The following is a 7,910-nucleotide window of genomic DNA, read 5'->3' on the forward strand; positions in this document are numbered from 1 at the left end:
CGCCTCCGCCTCCTCCTCCCACTCCTTCCTCTTCTTCTTCTTCGCCGCCGCCGCCGCCGCCTCGGGAGCCGCTGACAGGGGAGGCAGGAGGCGGGCGGCCGGGCCCTGGTGGCGCACTCACAGCGCCCTCTGAGGAGGAGGTCTGCGCTCTCGCCGCTCCCGAGTCGCAGACACAAAAGCCCCCAGCCTGGAGCCGCCTGCAAAACGCGCTCTGGGGCGGGCGAGGGACGTGGCGCGGCCCCGCGGCTTCCCCGCCCTGAGCTTCCCAGCCCCGCGCGGGGACGGACTTCGGGGGGCGGGGGCCGCTGCCTGGTCCCGCGGCGCCTGCAGCCGCCGCCGTCTCGCGCTCCGCCTCGGCCCAGCCCCCACGGCCCGCGCGCGCCTCTCGCTCCGCGCCGGGACTCGCGGGCCCGCGGCCCTCGTAGCCGGGGCGGGCAGTCGCGCGCCGAGGGGCCGCCCCGCCCAGCCCCGCGCCCGGCCTCCCCCGCCGCCCGCCAGGCCTGAGGACGCCCGGCTCTGCGGCCGGCTAGGTCCGGCCGCGCTCCTGCGAGGAAATGGCATCTGCGAACTTGGTCGGAGGCCACAGCAGGCATCTTGGCCTCGCAGCCAGGGATCTGAAAGAGGAACGTAGGATCCGAGAAAACTTTGTAAGCGGGAGCTGGAGAGTTCTCGGCCGGCTTGTGGAGATCCACGTTCCCCGACTCCGTGTCCGTGGTCTGGACACCTGTTTGTTGAATGCCCCAACTTCAAGTTTTAATGACTTGACTCTTCAAGAAAGAGCGATGAGGACTTTAATACAAGAGAGGAGGGTGGGTAGGAGCGGTGAGAAGACTGGACCTGATTTAGACGTTACATTTTAGGAGAAGGAACCCCAGTGTGATTGTACGTTGGATTTGGTCACTGATTCACACCCATCACACAGTTGGGCTGTGTGACCTGAAGCAACCTAGATAACCTCTCTGAGTCTCAGACTTATTATGATCTTTAGAAGGCAGTCGGGCTGCATCTCTGAGGTCTCTTCTAGTTCTGACATTCTTTGACTCACTTTCACAAAACTGTTGTCCTTGTTTGTGGTTAGGTTTTCCAGTAATCCTACTAAAGAGAATTTGTAGGTGCAGGCTCTAATCTTCAATCAGGTGAGACACTGGGCTTATTTTGATGTTAGAATCACTGAAAAGCACTCATTCATATGAGGACTAACCACAAACAAAAGGAGTCTCATCCCTCCGGAGACAAGACTCAAAACTCACTCAACTGCACATACAGTATCAGAAAAAAACAGAAATAAAAATGAAGCCAATGTATAGTCTTAGCAACTACATAACAGGCAAGCACCATAGCCTCAGAATCAGCTTTAAAAGGATAGGGTATGTCGGGGGGACAAATTTTACCCTCTAGTAAGTTTTGAAAATAAAAGAGAGAGAAGCCCATCCTCCTCCGCACCTCACCTCCCAGCAGCTAGAAGGTAAGCTCTGTGCGGGCAGGAATTTTATCCAGTTCACTGCTGTATCCTCTGGTACCTAACACTGACTGGCAAGTGTTCACATTTTTTGTCGTTTGTTGAATGAATGCGTGAATAAACAGACTGGAAGTGGCCCTGGGATGACAGGATTGACAGGGTTTTGTTGAGTGTGATAAAGCCTAAGCTAATTCTGTGATAAAGCAAATTGGGTCTTACACTATACCTTACAGGGTTGTTGAGAGATGTACTTTGGAAATATCAGGCATTATGGAAATGTAGAGTTTTCTTTATATAAACCTTAGTGCAAGGGGAGTGGTTGAGTAAAATCATTGCAAAGAGATTTTGAATTCTTTATTGTAATTCCCTAAAGCTAGAGACTCAGAAATAATATGTAAATCAAGAGAAACAAATCGGCCTCTTTTTAATGATTCATCAAGAATAAAAAGACCATCTTACCCGGTGATGGAGTTTTAGATCGATTTGACTTCCAAATTCTGACTACTTACTTGCTACATGCCAGACTTGGAGGGCATTCTAAAATTTCAGATTCCCAAACCCCTCCCGAGATTTACTGAGTCAGGATTGTTGAGAATGAGGTCTGGAAATGTAAATGCTCTCTATGTGATTCTACAGCAATGAGAATTGTGCATGATAATTCCTTATGCCTCCAGTATGACAGAATCCTAACAAAAATATCCCTTCACTTTGCTGTTATAGTCTTTATCCATGACGCTTGGTTATGAATTCCAGAATTCATCTTTACTCCCTCCTTCATACAGAGAAATTCAGGGAAATCTATTGTTGGTGGGCTTACCCCACTGTTTAAAAATACATGCCTGGTCATGCCTAAAACTCAATAGAAAGCACAGCTTAGGGTCAGCAAACTTTTTCTGTGGAGGGCCAGATAATAAATATTATAGTTTCACAGGCCCTCTGTTCTCTGTCACAACTACTCAACTCTGCCATTGTAGTAGGAAATCAATCATAGGCAATATGTAAACAAGTGGGTATGGCTGTGTTCCAATAAAACTTTATTTATAAAAATAGGCAGTGTACTGAATTTGGCCCACAGATTAATCTGCTGACTCCTAGACTAGAGGTTGGATCACATAATTGACTTTTGAGCTCAGGGGACAGGCCTAGGCGGCAGATATAAATGAAGGAGGCATTACCTAAAAGTGGATAAACTACCCAGGATCAATGAGAAATGAGAGCCAAGGACAGAATACAAGGAAATACTGATATTTTATTATTTTTATTTTTATTTTATTGGGTTTTATTTATTTGAGAGAGCATGAGCGAGTGGGATGGAGGAGGGGCAGAGAGAGAAGAGGGACAAGCAGACTTCCCGTTGAGCCTGACTGCCTCAGGCAGGTGTGCAGTGGGGTGGGGAGTGACCATCCCAGGACTCTGAGGTCATGACCTGAGCCAAAGTGATATGCTTAACCGACTGAGCCACCCAGTCACACCAACGCTGACATTTTAAAGGATGGGTAGAGATAGAGCAACCTGTAAAGGAAATTGAGAATGAATGAAAAATGAAAAAACAGGAGTGTTAGGGCAATCGAAAAAAAAAGAGAGAGAGAGAGAAACGATCAACATTATCACATGCCACAGAGAGAAGTAATCATTTCGGTCAGCAGCCATCCTTGGCCTGGAATCTAATAAACTCCTGTGTCACATATTTTGAAGTGTTGAATTTATAGTTTTTGCCTTAAATATATTACATCTCAAACTTTGCCTGTTTGTATTGTGGAAGGTAACACAGTGGTGTGTTTAAGTATAAAGACTGATATAAGTTGGTTTAGATTTACATCTAAACTTTTTTTTTTTCAGAAAAAAACATCCTGTAAGTTTTATTTTCAAACATTTAAAATCATAAATGTGTTTAAAATTGAATAGAAATAAAAAACCCAATTCTAGGTGTTTGGGAGTTTTGCAACATTGGTTTGAATCCTTTCACGATATAGTTATAAACATGGTCAGCTTAGCAACCTCTATACATTGGTCAACCACCAGGAGCCCTTTATTGACAAATATGGACGGGCCATTAAAAGCTCAAAATTGAGAGCATCACAACAGCAAAATTTGGGGGATGGCTTTCTGAGTCAGGCTTCAATCCAGACACAGAACCACACAGTAATTTGAATAGGGTTAAGTTTACCATAAAAAACTATTAACTACAACAGGAGATTGCCGTAGGGAGGGATTGGATAATAAGAAGTCTAAAGAAGGCTAAAGAATCTGGGAAAAGCAGGGGCACCTGGCTGGCTCCAACGGTAGAGCATGTGACTCTTGATCTCGGGGTCCTGCGTTCGAGCCTCACATTGGGTGCAGAGATTACTTAAAAAAAAATACATAATTAAAAAAAAAGTGGGAAAAGCAGGTATGAGGAGGAGCCACTCCCCTTAAGGCTGAGATGGAGCACCCAAAGGAGAGGGCCCTCCCTCTCCAGGCTGAGATTCTGACCTTATCGGAGAGTGCCAGAGGAAGCTGTTGGCTCGGGTACTGCGTGTATTGCAGGAGTCTGGCCCTGGATAAGTTGCCAGCACTACAGAAGCTGGACACTGGAGAAGACATGGGTGCTGCAGAAGCCCACCAAGAGGAGCAACTGTAACAGGAAGGAAAACCCCTTCCTCCTGCACCCGCTGTGACAAAGTATAACATCATGCTAGCTGGCCAAGGAAGAATATTTAAGGGGTCTATCTTAATTTTTGCAGAGTAGGCAGTGAAGGATAAAGCGGGGTTGAGAGGCAACAGATTGATTATTCACACAATGCTCGCGTGCACTTTAACCTAGGAAAGCTCCCTAAGTGACCTCCTATCAACAGCACCTCTGGTTCTGGAATAGGCTCTCTTAAAAAAAAAAAAAAAAAAGATGTTTTCCAAATTTTTGCTATCTTGTCCTAAATGTATATTTATTTTCAAGGCAATGAAATACGGGGCCAAGTTTAACTTCAAAATACCCTTGAAGTCATTCTGTTTAACCTCTTACATCCCATCCATTAATTTTATAAATTCCATAAATTTGTAATTTCCAAAAATTTATAAATTCCAAAATCCTAAATATTTCTCAGATGTGTTCATTCTCTATCCTTGCAGTTACCACCCAATTCCAGCCACAATCATTTATCTCTTTTCTAGACTAATACACTAATCACACAGTAGTTTCCCCCCACATTCACCCTAACCTCTATTCAAATCCATTTTCCACTTGGTAGGCAGAATGCTCCTTTTCATTCTGAAATAATTTTAGATTCACAAGAGGTACAGAGAAGGCCTGTGCATTCTTACCTTGGCCTCCCCCAATGCCAACATCATGTACAACTACAGTATAATATCAAAACCCAGAAACTGACATTGGTACAATCCATAGAGCTTATTCATATTTACCAGTTATGCATGCACTGGTGTGTGTATGTACGTTTGTGTGCGTGTATAGAGCTTTATGTAATTTTATCGCATGTGTCACCTTGTATAACCACCACCACAATTAAGATACCACAACTGTATCATCCCCACAAGACTCCCTGATAGCAAGACTCTCTTGTATTATCTTTTTATGGCCACATCCACCTGCTCCTTCATCCCTAACCCATCAGGGGCAGCTACTAATCTCTTCTGCATTTTTATAATTATGTTATTTCATGAAGGTTACACACATGAAATCCTGCAGTATGTATTCTTTTGAGGTGTTTTTTCTCTCCACACAACATAATTTCCTTGTATTTCATCCAAGTTATTGTGTGTGTCAATGTGTTGTTCCTTTTAACTACTTAGTGATATTCCATGGTATGGATGTACCACAGTTAAAAGCATTCACTCACTGAAAGACTACATGGTAGTTTCTAATTTTTGGCTAGTATGAATAGAACCCTTATGAACATTAATGTACAAATTCCTGTGTGAAAATAAGTCTTCATTTTCTGGGATAAATGCCCAAGAATGCAATTGCTGGGTCGTATGGTAAGTCCATTTTTAGTTTGAAAGTAACTGCCAAACTATTTTCCAGAGTGTGGAGTGCTCTTTTTAAAACACAGAAATCATCCTGTCATCACTTTACATTAAACTGCTCAATGGCTTCCCACTGCTATTATAATTAAGACTAGTTTGTTTTTTTTTTTTTAAGATAGACTATAAAGCTTATGTAATATGATTTCCACTGACTTCTCCAGCCTCATCCTCTACCACTTCCCTTGCTCTTGAAGCTCACTAGCCTTTTAAAAATGTCCTCCAACACTCTCCTGCCATGGGGGGTTTGCAAATGTTTCCTCTTTGGGGAGTGCTCTTCTCCCTGGTCCTAGTCCAATTAACTCAAATTCTACTTTTTTTTTCTTGAAGTGTTTATCTCAAGTATACATCTCCTCAGGGAAGCCTCCTTCTAGTCTGCCTCTGGCTCCATGTTTTCATGTTCCTTTCCTTCTCTCGGTTTGAAATTACATATTAATTCCTGTGAATATCTGATCAAATTTTGTCTTTACCTCCAGACTCTAGAATTCATGAGAGCAAGGGTTGTGTTGATTTTTGCTTATTTTTGTCTAGCATATATCACGTGCTCAATAAACACTATTTTTTGGTGGGGCGTCTGGCGCAGTCAGTGAAGTGCTCAACTCTTGGGTTCAGCTCAGGTCCTGATCTCAGGGTCACGAGATCAGGCTCTGCGCTCAGCTGGCAGTGTGCTTGAGATTCTCTCTCCCTCTCCCTCTGCTTCCCCACCCCACTATCTGTCTCTCCCTTAAAATAAATAAATAAATCTAAAAACAAACCAAAAAAACATTAATTTTTGAACAAATGAATGAATTACCTCTTGCAAAGAATTCAACGTCAAAGCCTTAATAACATTTCATAATTGTGTTTGTCCATTATTTATTTAAGATGTATTAACTACTCTAAAGCTGGTGGAAAAAAAAGAGATAATTAGCTACTCTTGTTCAGGGTAGTCTGCTAAGCAATAGATTCTTTTAGCTGAATTTCAGATCCATACATAATTTACATTAGTACATTCTGAAATATCTATTATTTCAGCTAAGATTTATTTTCCAAATATTTCCATCAGAGGAACATTATTGAAAAATAAAAAGGAGAGGTGCCTGGGTGGCTTAGTTGGTTGAGCGTCTGCCTTCTGCTCAGGTCCTGGGTCCTGGGATCCAGCCCCGTGCCGGGCTCTGCTTGGCAGGGAGTCTGCTTCTCCCTCTGCCTCCATGTTCTCTCTCAATCAACCAGTCAATCTTTAAAACAAATAAATAAATGAACAAATAAATAAATAAGAAAAGGATTAAAAGGGCATTTCTAATTCTTTGAAAGTGTTAAGGAGGCTTGGAAATCAAGAAAGGAACAAACATCTGGGGAGCTCTCTGGCTTGATCGTTGTCCTATGAACCTGACAAATCTTTTGCAATCAACACCCAAAGACTTTAGTTTAATATAACCATCATTAAGAAGGTCCATGCTACCTTTCCTGGGGCAGTGTGGTTAAAAACATTCAAGTTAAGTAGAGGTGCCTCCGGGGAGGCACCTGTTTTTGATCTTTGATTCTGTTTATTTATTTATTTATTTATTTTAAAAGATTTTATTTATTTGACAGAGAGAGACACAGTGAGAGAGGGAACACAACCAGGGGAGATGGAGAGGCAGAAGCAGGCTTCCCACTGAGCAAGGAGCCCCACATGGGGCTCAGTCGCAGGACCCCAGGATCATGACCTGAGCGGAAGGCAGATGCTTAATGACTGAGCCACCCAGGCGCCCCTGATCTCTGATTTTAAAGATGGTGAATCACATGCTTCTTATGTGACAGCTGATGAAACCAACATGGCAAAGTAATGTGGGAGTTTTGCCTTGTTTTGCTCTGTTTCTTACAGCAATGGGAAAAGAGGCAGATTTTTTTCAGGATGTAAATACTGCCAACATAGGCAGACTGCAACACTGTGGGTGCCTGAGAAATTTTTTAAGAGCATGTGGGAATGAGCAAGATATGTGCATACTCGTGAATGAAACACAGCAAAGCAGGACTACCTAAGAAACATGACAAATCTTGGTGTTAAAACAACAAACTGTAAATATGGAACAATTGGCATTTTATGAAATCTCTTTTAAGACACAGAAAGTGTGCCAATTTTAAGCCTTTTTGGTTTGTATATGTGTTGGGAGGGAAAGAGCAGAGAAAAAGAAGGCAAGGTAATGACAACTTTGTGCATTAACCTTCCTTTGAGTCCCCCCATTTCTTTGTACATCCACATTTTCTTATGGAGATACAACTTACATATCCCAAAAATTCACTGTTGCAATGTGTACAATTCAGTGTATAGTATTTTATTCCATTTTTAGTATATTTTCATACATTCAGAGTTGTGCAACCATTACCATATCTAAATCCAGAACATTTTTGTCACCCCGAAGAGAAACCCTGTAGTGGTTAGCAGCCACTCTGTATCGAACTTCCCTTTTTCCCC

This window comes from Zalophus californianus, chromosome 6 (genome assembly GCF_009762305.2).
Source record: "Zalophus californianus isolate mZalCal1 chromosome 6, mZalCal1.pri.v2, whole genome shotgun sequence".
NCBI classification, from domain to species: domain Eukaryota; kingdom Metazoa; phylum Chordata; class Mammalia; order Carnivora; family Otariidae; genus Zalophus; species Zalophus californianus.